The sequence below is a fragment of the Diabrotica undecimpunctata genome, chromosome 5, assembly GCF_040954645.1.
Source record: "Diabrotica undecimpunctata isolate CICGRU chromosome 5, icDiaUnde3, whole genome shotgun sequence".
In the NCBI taxonomy this organism is placed as follows: domain Eukaryota; kingdom Metazoa; phylum Arthropoda; class Insecta; order Coleoptera; family Chrysomelidae; genus Diabrotica; species Diabrotica undecimpunctata.
In genome coordinates this window covers 103741735-103758060 of record NC_092807.1, presented here as the reverse complement: position 1 = coordinate 103758060, position 16326 = coordinate 103741735, and the positions used below count along the sequence as shown (strand labels likewise).

The following is a 16326-nucleotide window of genomic DNA, read 5'->3' as shown; positions in this document are numbered from 1 at the left end:
TTTCCCTTTGCTATCGCTTCTTAAGTTTCTATAATGGCGTTGTATTACTTTTTCTCTATTGTAAAATGCTAAAAACCCAAAATATGTAGTTTATGCAAGATGGTACACCACCACATTCTAGAGAGAAGGCAGTTAGAACATACTTAAATACAACTTTTCTGAACGTTGGATTGGTCGTGGTAGTCATATTACTTGGCAATGTGGTGAGATATTGATATAATTATTTATTTCATAAAAAATACGAAAAGAATACTTATTGTTCACTACGTAAATTGTTTACCCATTTTTATTAGGACAAATAGAAACTAAAGCACAGGTATTGAATAACACATATGTGTCCTGTTTCATAATACTTTTGCTACAAATCCAACCTGAAAGACTCAGCATTTTTACAAAAACATCATCGTTGTCCTTATAACCGATATTGTTATAAATAGAGTAAACACACAGGCAATTTATTTCAGCATAATATTAGTTCGTTATTAAATCATAATAGTCCATTTGTTCGAGATGTAATTATAGTTACTCGTAAGCTGTAACCTAATCATATAAATAAATAATGTCATCAATAGGTTATTCCGTGTGTATATAAGTAACCAATGAACAAGATACATCACAGTTTAATACATTATTTAACTTCTGCGACAAATAAGATGTAGTTCCATAATATACCATAAGATTTGGATATGTATCCAAAATAATATATTAATCCATTATACATTATAGCCACCACGTAGCCCCGAATTTAATCCGCTTGATTTTGGTGTATGTGGCGCTTAAAACAACGTCTCTATAAGAATCCCATAAACATTTCCAACCAACTATGGGAGGAAATAAATACTGCAGCAGTTTCTTTAGAACCAATGATGCTATTTAATATGAGACGATCTTTTATGGAATATATTGACAAATGAATTAAAGAAAATGGTGGACATATCGAATACTTACTTTGACAAAAAGTTATGTTATTTAGTTTAACTATTTCTTAATTTGGTTTGTAAACAAAATGTTTTTCTTATGACTTTAATTGAACATAAAACGTAAAATGTTTGATGTAAAATCCTATTATTCTGTTATTTTGTCAAATCCTATTATTAATTATCCTGCTGATATATTTATTTTATTTAATATTTCGTTAATTATTAACTTTAGTTAAAGGTATATTATACCAAAATTTAGAAGTATTAATGTTTTTGTCTATTTTTTCTTCGTTGCCTGGAGTAATTGCCTTAGATCAGAATTATGCAGCTGATTTTTAAAATGCGATTATCTCGAAAACTGTTGAGTTTTGAAGTTATTAACAGGTATACTTTTTTTTTGTTAAAATAATGTGTCTTTAATATCTTTTATCCCAAATACAGGTAACTTAAAGAACAAAAAAGTTAAGTGCAAATTTATACCACATATGTGGCATAAGTGGCGCCCTCTATCAGTTACATTAAAGTGTGCATCAAATTATAATTTCTCATATTTAAAAGTACCCAGTTGTAAATTTTTATACATAAATATTTACAAACATAAAAGTTATAGCGAAAAATAAAATTTTTATTTTGCACTTTAACACCCTGTATCTTTCTTAATATCAACATTTTATTAAAGCAATTTGTCTTAAATCATAATATTTTAAAGTGTAGAATCTACTGTTTCTTTTTGTACAATTACTTAAGGACCACCCTGTATAATGTATATATATATATATATATATATATATATATATATATATATATATATATATATATGTGTGTGTGTGTGTGTGTGTGTGTGTGTGTGTGTACAAGTTTATCTTAGAGCGGAAGACAACAAGAACGATTTTGACCTTGAAATTCAGTAAAACTGTTTGACGGTTTGTCTAGCTTCGAATTTATTTTAGTTTTTTTAGGATATATAAGAAATAGTTCTACAGAAAGGACATAGAATGCATAATGGAAATAGTAGACATAAGCTAAGTCTAAATAATATTTTTTTCTCGATTTCCTCAAGTTCGACCTACTTCGATAGTAAGTTCGGGTGCTAGATTTTTGTAGTATTCAATATATTCTCCGAATTTCTAATATCTAAGAGCAGATTATTCACCTAAAAATACTTGTATTCACTTATATTGTGTAACGAACATAGTTTCTTACGCCTAATCCTTTGCATTGAATGATAAAGTCACTTCAATAGATTGATCTATGTAGATGGAAAATATTTAAGATTTATAAGAAATCTGTATCGTTACCAAAAGGTCAACATTAAAGTGGAAGTCAAAACGTCCAGCACTATAAACATCGTGCGGGTTGTTAGACAAGGATGCGAAATTGTGTATTCTTGCTACCAAAACAACAAAATGGAAGTCAGAATAGATGGACAAGCTACAGAACCTACAGGTAGCGGAATAAGACAAGGGGATTCATTAAACTGCATGCTCTTCAATTTGATTATGGATAAAATCATCAAAAGCAAGGAAAAGGAAACAAAAAAAATAAAAATACTCTGTTATGCAGACGACGGAATATTAATAGCCCAAGATGAAGATAGTCTGCGAAGACTGGTCCATAGATTTATCATAAGAGCAAAAGAATTTAATATGACAATCTCATCTAAGAAAACTAAAACAATAGAAGATAGCAAAGAAACAACCAGATGTAAAACAAAAATTGATGGCATCAGTATTAAACAGGTAATGGAAATAAAATATCTGGGAATTACATTTTCTAGCTATGGAGACGTGCACAAAGAAGTAAGAGATCAAGAGAATAGACTGGCAGGATGCCTTAATAACACTATATAGCGAAACAGACACATTAACACTGAAATGAAGTCACGAATTTATAAAGCCAGTGTAAGACCAATAATGACATATGCCTCAGAAACAAGACCCGACATAGCCACAACACAAAGGCTACTGGAAACTACTAAGAAATCGAAAGAGAAGTGATGACACTAGAAGAAAATAATGTAACGTACAGTGTATAACTAAATGGATACAAAATAGAAAAAAAAAAGAATAAAATAACTACGTAAGCAGAATGGAAGAGACCCATATCGTCAAAATAGCAAGAGAAAAGTCACCAATCAGTAGAAGAAGTATCGCAAGATCACACAAAAAATGGAGTGACAACCTTTCATAGAGGTATTAATCCGCCAATAAACAAGCACAATTACTTATAAAAAAGAAGGAGAAGCATTCTCAGATTCAAAAAAGAACTTGAAAAAGTTACGAAAGGCGTAAAAGTAAACAGTGTTTAAATACTAGGCATGGTTCTTCCTATAGTATCTTTTCAGTGCCCAATTTCTTTATTTCTAATACATATATTAGAGAGCTACAAAATAATTGTATATCTGCGATTATTTCTCAAAAAAATCAACATGCTGCATCATTAAAATATATTCATAAAATATATTTTATATTCAGAAATCATATTTATGTACAGATATTTGATTGGTCAAGTCAGTTCCCAACCAATCAAATCATGCCAATATTCGAAGAAGATACTGTTGTTTTGTGAGCAAACGATATCTTATTGCTGCTTAACTGTGAGATCCATAAGACTTTAGTAAATACAACTGTTACAGTTTTAGTATCTTCCTAACTAAAATTTTATTTTTTGTTTCAGCACAAATCATGCGAAACTTCTAAAATAAACTAGGTAAGTCATTCAATCTTTATAGTCAAGCTTAGAATATTTATAAAGTTTCTAATATTTATTTACTGGTGATAAAAACTTTCTGAAACATTTCATAAGTTTAAAATTTTAAATTTATATTTTAAAAATGCGGTGGTAAAGTATATAAAAAATTTACAGGCTTTTTATGAGAGTCGGGATAGTTTTGCAGTGTAATGTATTTTTTAACTATGCTTTAACACGTCAAATGGAAGGTGAGAGTCATTTAGAGTGATATATTTTTAGAATAAATAACTAGACATTTTAATACTAATGTGAATTCAATATAATGGACAGTATGACATTATCTACATTTTTTAAATTGAGGGGTGGCTTAGATGGCAGAAATAAAGGAGTTGACTTAAGCGAAAAGTAAAATATTTAGAAAAAATCGCCACTATTCGATTGTTTAGTGAATGATTGAATTTATTCTGCTGGAATATTGCTTGATGTCCTGTATGTATTGGGCTTTCTATAGATAGCTCTTCTTCTTCTTCTTCTTTTTATGTAGACAAGACTCTTTGTTTTTCAATGTGCCTTCAGTAAGTTGTCGTTCTATCATTTTCGTGGTCTTCCTACTGATCGTCCTCCTATTGGGAAACCGTCTCTTGCCGTCTTTACTACTCTATTTGTTGTCGACTTATATGATCATTCCATTCTACTCTTCTATTTCTTACCCAGTTCTTGATGTTCTCCACCTTGCATCTACGTCGTAAATCTGTACTTCTAGCTCTGTCTCATAGTGTCTTACCATCAATTTGTTTAAGTGTTTATATCTCTGCTGTTTCTAACATCCTTTTTGTCCTCTCTGTATCAGGTCGTGTTTCTGCCGCGTATGTCATTATTGGTCTCATATCTGTTTTGTAAATTTTGCCTTTCATTTCTTTCCTGATATTTTTATTTCTTTATATTGTTTGATTCAGGCAGCCTGCGGTTCTGTTTGCTCTATTTAATTGATCTGCCACTTCTGTTTCGAGCTGTCCTTAGCTAGAAAATATGATGCCTAGATATTTAAACTCCATCACTTGTTCTATTTTCTGACCTTCCAGCTCCAATTTGTATCTTAGTAAATTTGCTGTTGTAACCATGCATTTTGTCTTTGATTTTTCTGCCATTTGGTATCCTTTTTTAGTCCCTCCTTTTTTTTATTATTTTATCCATAATCACGTTGAACAATAGAGGACTCAGGGAATCTCCATGTCTTATCCCATTGCCAGCTTCAATAGGGTCGGTTAGTTCTTCTCCTACTTTTACTTTTATTGTGTTGGTTTGGTAGATATCTTCGATCGTTTTTATTATTCCTAGTATTTCTTGGGTTTAGGTTCAATTAAATATATATTACATGTGGAACTAGATTTTAATTTCCATTGCAATCAACGTTTCGGCAGGAAACCCTTGCCTTTGTCGAGATTCTAAAATGTACATATATAAGACAAACAGTTATTGTAAAATATGTATACATATGACTTACCAAAACGTAAAACGGGACACATACATTAATGAACTGACAAATAAAAGTTGATATCTGATATCTCATAGTTTACTGTCATTAGTATATAATTATTTTTATATGAGCGTATCATTGATGTTTTCGACAGAGGTAAAATGGAGATATGTTATGACTTTAAGAGCTTTTTATGGTGTTATATTTATTATTATTTAAATCAGATTGAAATAATATATTTTATTTAGGTTTTGTGTATCTTTTTTGTCATTTATTGCGTTGGTATTTCTTTTTATTAAAATGAACTACATACATTAATGAACTGACAAATAAAAGTTGATATCTGATATCTCATGGTTAACTGTCATTAGTATATAATAATTTTTATATGAGCGTACCATTGATGTTTTCGACAGAGGTAAAATGGAGATATGTTATGACTTTAAGAGCTTTTTATGGTGTTATATTTATTATTATTTAAATCAGATTGAAATATATTTTATTTAGGTTTTGTGTATCTTTTTTGTCATTTATTGCGTTGGTACTTCTTTTTATTTCTATTGATTCGTTTATCTCCCTCTTTTTTTTGTTTTGTTCTGTTTTTAAAATTTTGATGTTTTCAAAATCAAATTTATGCTTCTTCTCAGTTTCATGTTTTGTGGGCGCAGTGACTTTGTTGAGGGACAGTGATGGTGTTGGGTTTGTTGTTATTTGTGTTGTTATAAAATTTATTAAGTCTTGATTTGAAAATAGTTTCGATTAGGTGTTTGGGATATGCATTCTTTAGAAAGGCATCTTTTGCTTTTTTATTGTAGTTGGTCTGTATTTTTAATCTGTTAGTTGTATAGATTTATCTGCAAGACTTATAATTACGAACTTCTTATGGGAATATGGATGATGAGAATTGTAGTTAAGATATCGTGAAGATCATGTTTCTTTTGTAAACTACATGGTTTTTACTGTATTGTTTAGGTGATATCCAGAAAATTTATTTTATTATTTTATTTAATTTCTATAGTAAAATTTAGTTTTGGTTGGTAGCTGTTGAAAATATCTCAAATTTCGGTTATTTTATTTGTTGGGATAGCACAGATACAGTCATCGATATAGCGGTAGAAGAATGGTATATTAAAATCTAAATGACTCATGACAGATTCTTCTAAATCTTTTAGAACCAGTTGGGCAATGACACTAGAAATACTTGCACCCATTGCACATCCATCCATTTGTTGGTATATTTCGTCCTTAAATAAAAAGTGTGTTGAGTTTAACGTTAACTCTACAGAAGATTAGAATTCTTGCAATGGGATGTTAGTGTACTTTTTTATGTCATTCCACTTCTTTTTAATGATGTCAGTGGCAAGTTTTATTGGGATGTTAGTGTATAGTGAAATGACATCTAAAGATATTAATTTATGGGTATCTGGTACGCGAATGTTTTTAATTTTAGAAATAAGGTCATTGGAATCTTTAATATAATATGGATTTTTATTTGTGACATTAGAGATAATGTTTCTTAAGAACTTTGAAAGATTTTCGAAAGGTGATTGAATGCAGGAAATGATAGGACGTAGACGTATATTCTCCTTGTGTGTTTGACGTAAACCATAAATTTTTGGTGGAATAGCGTTGTGTATCTTAAGTAAGTAATATATATATATATATATATATATATATATATATATATATATATATATATATATATATATATATATATATATATATATATATGTATATATATATATATATATATATATATATATTGATACGATTGGGGTTTATAGAAAATAATTTATAAGTTATATACTACATAATATTAGATATAAAAAAGTATTTGATTATTTTAAATAAGTTATATACTAGAGAATTTTATAAAAATGTATTTATGTGAGGGCATTTTAAGAAATTAGCATATAATATTTGTAAAAAGTTGTATTTTAGTAGTTATGATTTTGTAGATATATTTAAGTGAGCCATGTGACTAGGCAACACACTATACATACTCTCCAAGTGATATTTTAGGAATATAAAGTGGGGTTATAATAATAATGTTAGTTTAAAATGTTTAATTTATATATATTTAATGATTTAAATGTTTATTCTGATCTGAAAAGCCTAAATGCCAACAAAATTATCAATAGAACATTAACGAATTCTCCAGAATGCAGAATTTGATCTTTGTTTATGTTGGAACATTCTGGAATAATGATTATGTCGGTGGATCGAACAGATACTTTTTTCGAGAACATCCATATAGAAGAAATAGAACTAAATAGAACATGATTTTTAACCAGATGGTTCTGGAACATCCGAAAAGATATAAATACCTGTGATTTGGATTCAAGATGGCAGTTTATTATGAAAGTTAGTAGAAGATAGACTCATTTAGTGAAGTCAATTGTTCAGAATTTTCAAGATAGTGCAGTCAGAAAAGTTTTAGTTTTAGTAAGTCAGTCAGGCAGTTTAGTAAGAAATATGAAAGTTAGTTGGAGTCAGTGAATCAGTTACAAATAGTCCAATTGTTTAATATAGTGAGTTAAATGAAGATTAAAAATTATGCATATATTTTTAATGCACATTTATAATTATACACAAATAATTATTGAAGATTATAAAAGTATATTAGAAGAATATTGGATGGATATTGGAAGGAATTAAAATTATATTATGATTGGAGATTAGTATAAATCAACTTATAATAATTGGATATTGGTATATTGAAAAGAAGAATAAATATAAATGCTGTTTGCTGGTTTGCTTTGTGGTTTATAAATGCTGTTGAAGAAAAATATATCTTAAATTGGTAGAAGCTGATAATTGAAAAAAGTAATTTCACAAAAACAAGGATAACCAAAGTACGAAGACATTCAGTGGTGATTAGAATCTATATAGTGGAAAACAGTTCATTTAGGCATTCAGTGAAAGAAATGTACAAAATTTTGTTAATATAATTTAGTTAATGTCATAACAATTTCAATTTTGAAGATAGTTTGTTTAAATTTTACATTGTCTATAGAATTTAATTAGTTTTATAAGAATATCAATCTAAAGATAGTTTATTTTAAATTTACATTGGCTAGATTAGATATATATGTTTGTTTTATAGTAGTTATAATAAAGATAATTTAAAAAAGTACTTACAAACTAATTCTTTGAGAACCGCGATAAAAACCCTATATATTATATTATTAAAAATACTCATTGCTCATCATTCAAACAAACAATACATCATAACAATATATATATATATATATATATATATATATATATATATATATATATATATATATATATATATATATATATATATAGAAAAAGTAGTCCAAAATTTTTTGACTAGTTTGGAAAAAATATATGTAAATACTTTTTACTTTTTGGGTGTGGTAGTCAATAAAAACAGAGCTTTGCCAAGGCGTACTATTTATTCTGAATCCAAGCTTTCGGTGGTTTTTTGCCACCTTTATTAAGGTCTACAAAGAAAATTACTATGTTGTAACAGTTTGAATGGTGCCAAAAAAGGCTATAAAAAACAGAAACAACAACGTTAAATAACATGATATACTGAAGTTGCAATTAAACTTTAAAAATTACTGTTAAAAAACACTTTAAAATTACTAAATACGTTAAAAGTTAAAAACAAAATGAAGGACGACATGTTAAAACAGTCGTCGCTGCAGGCTTGATTTCAGTCACATTTCACGAGCAGAAAGAGAACGTGGGTGGACAATTATTGTTTAAATAGTTAGGAGAAAATACAAAAAACAACTTTGAAATTAACGTCTCACGAAATACTGTTTATGAATTTTGAGTACTACCAACTGTATTACCAACTTAAAAATAAGCGGGAAGTTAAAAATGTTATTTATGACATAAGCAATCGAAAGAAAATAGTATATAGTAAATAGGTTTAGAAAAAATAATACTCAAACAAAACAAAACTAAATTAGTAACTGAAGTTTGATCACAAGTATTCAATTAATACTGAAATTTAAAAAAAAAGAAAAGAACAAAGAAAACTCTGAGATGCGAAATAGCTCAGTCAAAAGTCAATATAAAATTGTAAATTTTGCTAAGATTCTGGATCTCAGATCTCTTATTAAGATTGTTATTATCACTCTTGCTGATATGTACCATCTCTAAGAAAGTTCTCGTGAATTTATTTTTCTCTCTGGCTAATATTTTTACATTGTTGAAATCTATCTTATGGTCTAGATCGATAGTATGCTCTGCCAAAGCACAAGTAGGTTTGTTTAATCTACAATCACTCTTATGAGAAATAATACGGCTAGACAGATTCCTTCCAGTTTCACCAACAAGCAGCAAAATAAAACAACCCCTAACCACTCTAGAGACTACAGATGTTGTTTATTGCATTCAATGTACTGAATGTCCATCCACGTACATTGGTGAAACTGGGAGGAATCTGTCTAGCCGTATTATTTCTCATAAGAGTGATTGTAGATTAAACAAACCTACTTGTGCTTTGGCAGAGCATACTATCGATCTAGACCATAAGATAGATTTCAACAATGTAAAAATATTAGCCAGAGAGAAAAATAAAATCAAGAGAACTTTCTTAGAGATGGTACATATCAGCAAGAGTGATAATAACAATCTTAATAAGAGATCTGAGATCCAGAATCTTAGCAAAATTTACAATTTTATATTGACTTTTGACTGAGCTATTTTGCATCTCAGAGTTTTCTTTGTTCTTTTCTTTTTTTAAAAATTTCAGTATTAATTGAATACTTGTGATCAAACTTCAGTTACTAATTTAGTTTTGTTTTGTTTGAGTTATTATTTTTTCTAAACCTATTTACTAAATACTATTTTCTTTCGATTGCTTATGTCATAAATAACATTTTTAACTTCCTGCTTATTTTTAAGTTGGTAATACAGTTGGTAGTACTCAAAATTCATAAACAGTATTTTGTGAGACGTTAATTTCAAAGTTGTTTTTTGTATTTTCACCTAACTATTTAAACAATAATTGTCCACCCACGTTCTCTTTCTGCTCGTGAAATGTGACTGAAATCAAGCCTGCAGCGACGACGGTTTTAACATGTCGTCCTTCATTTTCTTTTTAACTTTTAACGTATTTAGTAATTTTAAAGTGTTTTTTAACAGTAATTTTTAAAGTTTAATTGCAACTTAAGTATATCATGTTATTTAACGTTGTTGTTTCTGCCATGAATCTTACATTTGGATAAGTTTTTTATAGTTTTTATAGCCTTTTTTTGGCACCATTCAAACTGTTACAACATAGTAATTTTCTTTGTAGACCTTGATAAAGGTGGCAAAAAACCACCGAAAGCTTGGATTCAGAATAAATAGTACGCCTTAGCAAAGCTCTGTTTTTATTGACTACCACACCCAAAAAGAAAAAAGTATTTACATATATATATATATATATATATATATATATATATATATATATATATATATATATATATATATATATATATATTGTGACAATTGGGGTTTATAGAAAATAATTTATAAGTTATATACTACATAATATTAGATATAAAAAAGTATTTGATTATTTTAAATAAGTTATATACTAGAGAATTTTATAAAAATATATTTATGTGAGGGCATTTTAAGAAATTAGCATATAATAATTGTAAAAAGTTGTATTTTAGTAATTATAATGTGGTAGATAGATTTAAGTGAGCCATGTGCTTAGGCAACCAACTATACAGTGGATTGACAGATAGAAATTAATCATAATACGAATATAAGTGGGGTTATAATAATAATGTTGGTTTGAGGTGTTTAATTTATATATATTTGTTGATTTAAATGTTTATTCTGATCTGAAAAGCCTAAATGTCAACAAAATTATCAATGGAACATTAACGAATTCTCCAGAGTGCAGAATTTGACCTGTGTTTATGTTGGAACATTCTGGAATAATGATTATGGCGGTGGATCGAACAGATATTTTTTTCGAGAACATCTATATAGAAGTTAATAGAACGAATTAGAACATGATATCTTACGAGATGGTTCTGGAATATCCAAAAGATATAAATACCCGTGATTTGGATTCAAGATGGCAGTTTTTTGGGAGTTTTTAGTCAGAAGTCAAGCAGTTTATTATGAAAGTTAGTAGATAAGTAGTGAAGTCAATTGTTCACAGTTTTAGTAAGTCAGTCAAGCAGTTTAATAAGAAATATGAAAGTTAGTTGGAGTCAGTGAATCAAGTACAAATAGTCCAATTGTTTAATATAGTGAGTTAAATGAAGATTAAAAATTATGCATATATTTAATGCACATTTATAATTATACACAAATAATTATTGAAGATTATAAAAGTATATTAGAAGAATATTGGATGGACATTGGAAGGAATTAAAATTATATTATGATTGGAGATTAGTATAAATCAACTTATAATAATTGGATATTGGTATATTGAAAAGAAGAATAAATATAAATGGTGTTTGCTGGTTTGCTTGGTGAAGAAAATGAAATGAAAAAGAAAATTTATATAAATGCTGGTGAAGAAAACTATATCTTAAATTGGTAGAAGCTGATAATTGGAAAAAGTAATTTCACAAAAAACAAGGATAACTGAAGTACGAAGACATTCAGTGGTGATTAGAATCTATATAGTAGAAAACAGTTCATTTAGGCATTCAGTGAAAGAAAGGTACAAAATTTTGTTAATATAATTTAGTTAATGTCATAACAATTTCAATTTTGAAGATAGTTTGTTTAAATTTTACATTGTCTATAGAATTTAATTAGTTTTATAAGAGTATCAATTTAAAGATAGTTTATTTTAAATTTACATTGGCTAGGTTAGATATATATGTGTGTTTCATAATAGTTATAATAAAGATAATTTAAAAAAGTACTTACAAACTAATTCTTTGAGAACCGCGATAAAAACCCTATATTATTAAAAATACTCATTGCTCATCATTCAAACAAAAAACACATCATAACAATATATATATATATATATATATATATATATATATATATATATATATATATATATATATATATATATTTATATATATATAAAAAAATATATAAAAATAATTATATACTAATGACAGTAAACCATGAGATACCAGATATCAACTTTTATTTGTCAGTTCATTATATATATATATATATATATATATATATATATAAGTATATATATATATATATATATATATATATATATATATATATATATATATATATATACATATTCATATTCATATATATACATATTTTACAATAACTTTTTGTCTTATACATGTACATTTTAGAATCTTGACAAAGGCAAGGGTTTCCGGCCGAAACGTTGATTGCACAGGAAATTAAAATCTAGTTCCACATGTAATATATATTTTATTGAACCTAAACCCAAGATATACTAAATTTATATTAACTATAGTACGGTTCAAGAAACTTAAAACTAATATATATATATATATATATATATATATATATATATATATATATATATATATATATATATATATATATATATATATATATATATATATATATATATATATATATATATATATAAGAACTAATATTTATCACATTAAGTGCGATATATCCACAGGTATAATATACCTGTGAGCATATACTTTCCATTTTTAAGGGAAAAAAGAAAAACTGACTGCAAATCCATGCTGGTAGAAAATATTTCAACGATGATGAATTAAACGATACATAACTGTATTGTTCTATTTTTAAATCTAATGCGGCTTAAATTATTTCGGTTTTAATCCCATTAATAACCCTGTATGATTGATGTGATCCAATTAGATAAATAAAAAAAATAGGTTTTATCAGCTTGTCTAGGTGCTTTATAATTTTTTATTTCGTTAAATGACTTTTTAATTCAGTTTGGTAGTGTATAGATGAACTTTAAAAGTTATGTTATCTATTTTAATCCGTCGTATCCATTATACCAAGGAATGGTAAAAAGTTTGTTTGTTCACATTTGATTATTAAAAAGAATTCACATATTAAAAAGCGTTTTATGTCAAAACATTTCTGTTATTAATATTAAACGAAATTTGTTTATTTTCCCATTTACTTTTAACGCTTAATGAAAAACCGGCAACCGTAGAAAAAATTCAAAACGTCCAAAGAAAAACGGGAAAAATAAACAGAAGCAAAACGCCGTTTACAGTAGGTTTGGGCACCGAACCTTTTATACTTCACAGAGATATAAACAAAACACCGATTTAAATCACTTTCCCAAAAATTAGACGAAAAACGGCGCTTTAATTAAACCGTTTTCGGCAGTAGGTAATTTGTCTTTAAATACTCTACGAGATGAAATTACAACATGAAAAAATCGTCGCCATATTTTTTTCTCGAGAAGCCTTATTCTTGGGTATATTTGCCGTCAAAAACATTTTTTAATTTCTCTTAATTACCTTGATACTTGAGTCCTTTAATTTAGTAAAAATTTAAGGCTTGCGGAAACAAACAAACGGAAGAAATGCTGTAGAAGGGAAAGCGGTCCACACACTGAAATGTTTGTTTCTATTTTGACTACCAAGAATTAAAAAGGCGTCAAAACAATTCATGAAAATATTAAATTTACTTAGAAAAATTTATTTAAAAGATGTGTGTTTTTGAAATTACCATTGTTTTTTTTACATTCACCTTAAGGCCGTATAGTTCTCCTTCTCGCACTACTTTGGTTAACAGAATTTGTAGTTCTCCTTCAGTTCATTCTTCTTTTTGTAAGCTGCATTAGTTCTTGTAGGTCTCCGTAGAACTTTTCAATTTCAGTGGTGGGTTTATCAGTTGTTGGAGCATATACCTGTATGATATTGATATCGATTGGAATTTCATGTAATTGTAGAAGTAGCATACGATCCGAGTGATAAACCACGTTTTTAATGCATTTTTCTATACCTTTGATTGTTATCTGAGTAGTATATTGTCTTGTTGTCAATTTATATCGTTCCTGAATTAGGCCACCTCATCTCACTGATGCCAAGGATACTAATATCAAGTCTATTCATTTCTTGGATGGTGTTATGGATTTTGCCGGCTTCAAACATACTGTTGACATTCCAGGTTCCAATTTGTATGATTTGTTTATTTTTAAATCTTTTCTCTTTCGGGTATAAGTATAAATATACTTTGTGTTCCCGCTTACATCTCAAGGTATTGACAACAGACTGTATGGCTCGTCCAGCATGCCATAGCATGGAGAGAAGGGTGCATGTCATTTTTTACAATGTAGGCCCCCAACTCCACGGCCTGACCCAAAGTCAGACAAACTGTCATTTACAGTTCACCTTTGAAAACACTTTTTTTTCTATCACTAACCCTCATCAGGAACACTTGTGGAAGTTCTTACAGTTCGAATAATGGTGGAATTTGAATTTAAATGAAATGTAATCTTTTACTTTCATTTTAACTTCTTTTCTATACGTAAAAAGTAAAAAAGAGGAAGTACGTAAGTAGGTAGGTATTATTTACTGACACGTTATGTAAATATATATATATATATATATATATATATATATATATATAAATATATATATATATATATATATATATATATATATAGTGAAAATTTGTTCAGCGCCATCATTCTAAAATGTGGGAGCGTCACACAAATCTTTCCGATTTAAAAGCTCGATCGGAAAGAAAACGTAAACGGCCTATTTAAATTTTATATCTTCTCGGGCTGATGGAAACAATTAAACTTTTACGACTGTCGAATAAATCTCGGCAAGTGTTTCAGTTATGGTACGTGCCCCAATTACTGGCCTTCTTTCAATATAATCGATCTCCTAACGTCTATAATGCCTGTCAAAAATTGTGTCGGCATAAAAAGTTCTTTAAGTGATACGACGAAATCAAAAAAATTAGCGGAAATTGTATGATTTTGATTTTAGTTTAATTTTAGAACCTTATTTTACTTCTTTGTCTTTTGGTTAGTACAGTTTTGTCATTTAACATAAAAATTTCGTCACAGAACATGAGAAACTTAAATGAAAAAATAATATCAAAGAAACCAGTAAAATGCAAACTTAGGATTGGAAAGCAAATAATAGAACAAGTAGTAAAAATCAACTATTAGGGAATAAACTTATCGAGAGACAATAATATTGCAAAGGAAGTAAGGGAACAAGTGGCAAAAGTAAGTAAAGTAGCGCGATGTCTTGACGACACAATATATAAAGTAAGAGACACTTGAAAATGGAAACCAAAAAAACGAATATATACATTTTTAATTAAACCTGTTGTGACATATACCGCAGAAACAAGACCAGACACAAGCACGACAAGAAGATATTTGGAGACATATGGTATAAGAATCATAAAAAGAACAGCCGGAAAAACACTACTAGACAGAACAAGCATTAATGAGATTAGAGACCTATGGAGAATCTTCTTCTTCAAGTGCCATCTTCGTTCCGAAGGTTGGCGATCATCAGGGCTATACTTATTTTCGAAACTGCTGACCGAAACAATTCGTTGCTGCTACAGCTATACCATTCCCGTAGATTCTTTAGCCAGGAGTTTCGTCTTCTTCCTATGGACCTTTTTCCTGCTATTTTCCCTTGCATAATTATTCGAAGCAGTTCATATCTTTCGCCTCTTGTAATGTGTCCCAAGTATTGCAGTTTTCGTTTTTTGATCGTAAATATGACTTCCTTTTCTTTATTCATTCTTCTCAAGACCTCGACATTTGTGACTCTCTCGGTCCATGATATTCTCAGGATTCTGCGATACATCCATAGTTCAAATGCCTCTAATTTTTTGGTATCAATCTTTTTCAACGTCCATGACTCCATTCCGTAGAACAGCACAGAAAGTACGTAACATCTCATCAGGCGAAGTTTCATTTCAAGGCTCAAATCTCTTCCGCAGAACACTCTCTTCATTTTAGTGAATATGGATCTGGCTTTTTCTATTCTTATTTTGATTTCTGCTGAGCTATCGTTGTCTTCATTTATAAAAGTGCCTAAATATTTGTATTTGCTAACTCGATCGATAATTTCATTGTGTAAATATAAATTTTGGACATTTTGTGTTGATTTCGATATTACCATAAATTTAGTTTTCCTTATGTTCAAAGATAGTCCATATTCTTCGCTGTAGTCTGCTATCTTATTCACCAATGTCTGTAGCTCTTCAAGTGTTTCTGCGATCAGAACGGTGTCGTCGGCAAATCTCAGATTGTTTAATCTAACACCATTTATTTTAATACCTACGGATTGCTCAGAGAGTGTTCTATTCATT

At 28.6% G+C, this 16326-nt stretch overlaps 1 protein-coding gene across 3 annotated transcripts in view; it reads left to right on the top strand.

Moving 5' to 3' along the window:
* The window catches only part of LOC140441595 (diuretic hormone receptor-like), an 890067-nt gene that overhangs the window by 245070 nt on the left and 628671 nt on the right, over nt 1-16326 (top strand). For all 3 annotated transcript variants that reach the window (XM_072532430.1, XM_072532429.1, XM_072532431.1), the window contains one exon: nt 3597-3629. The gene's annotated coding sequence lies outside the window, so the exon portion shown is untranslated. The remainder of the gene's footprint in view (nt 1-3596; nt 3630-16326) is intronic.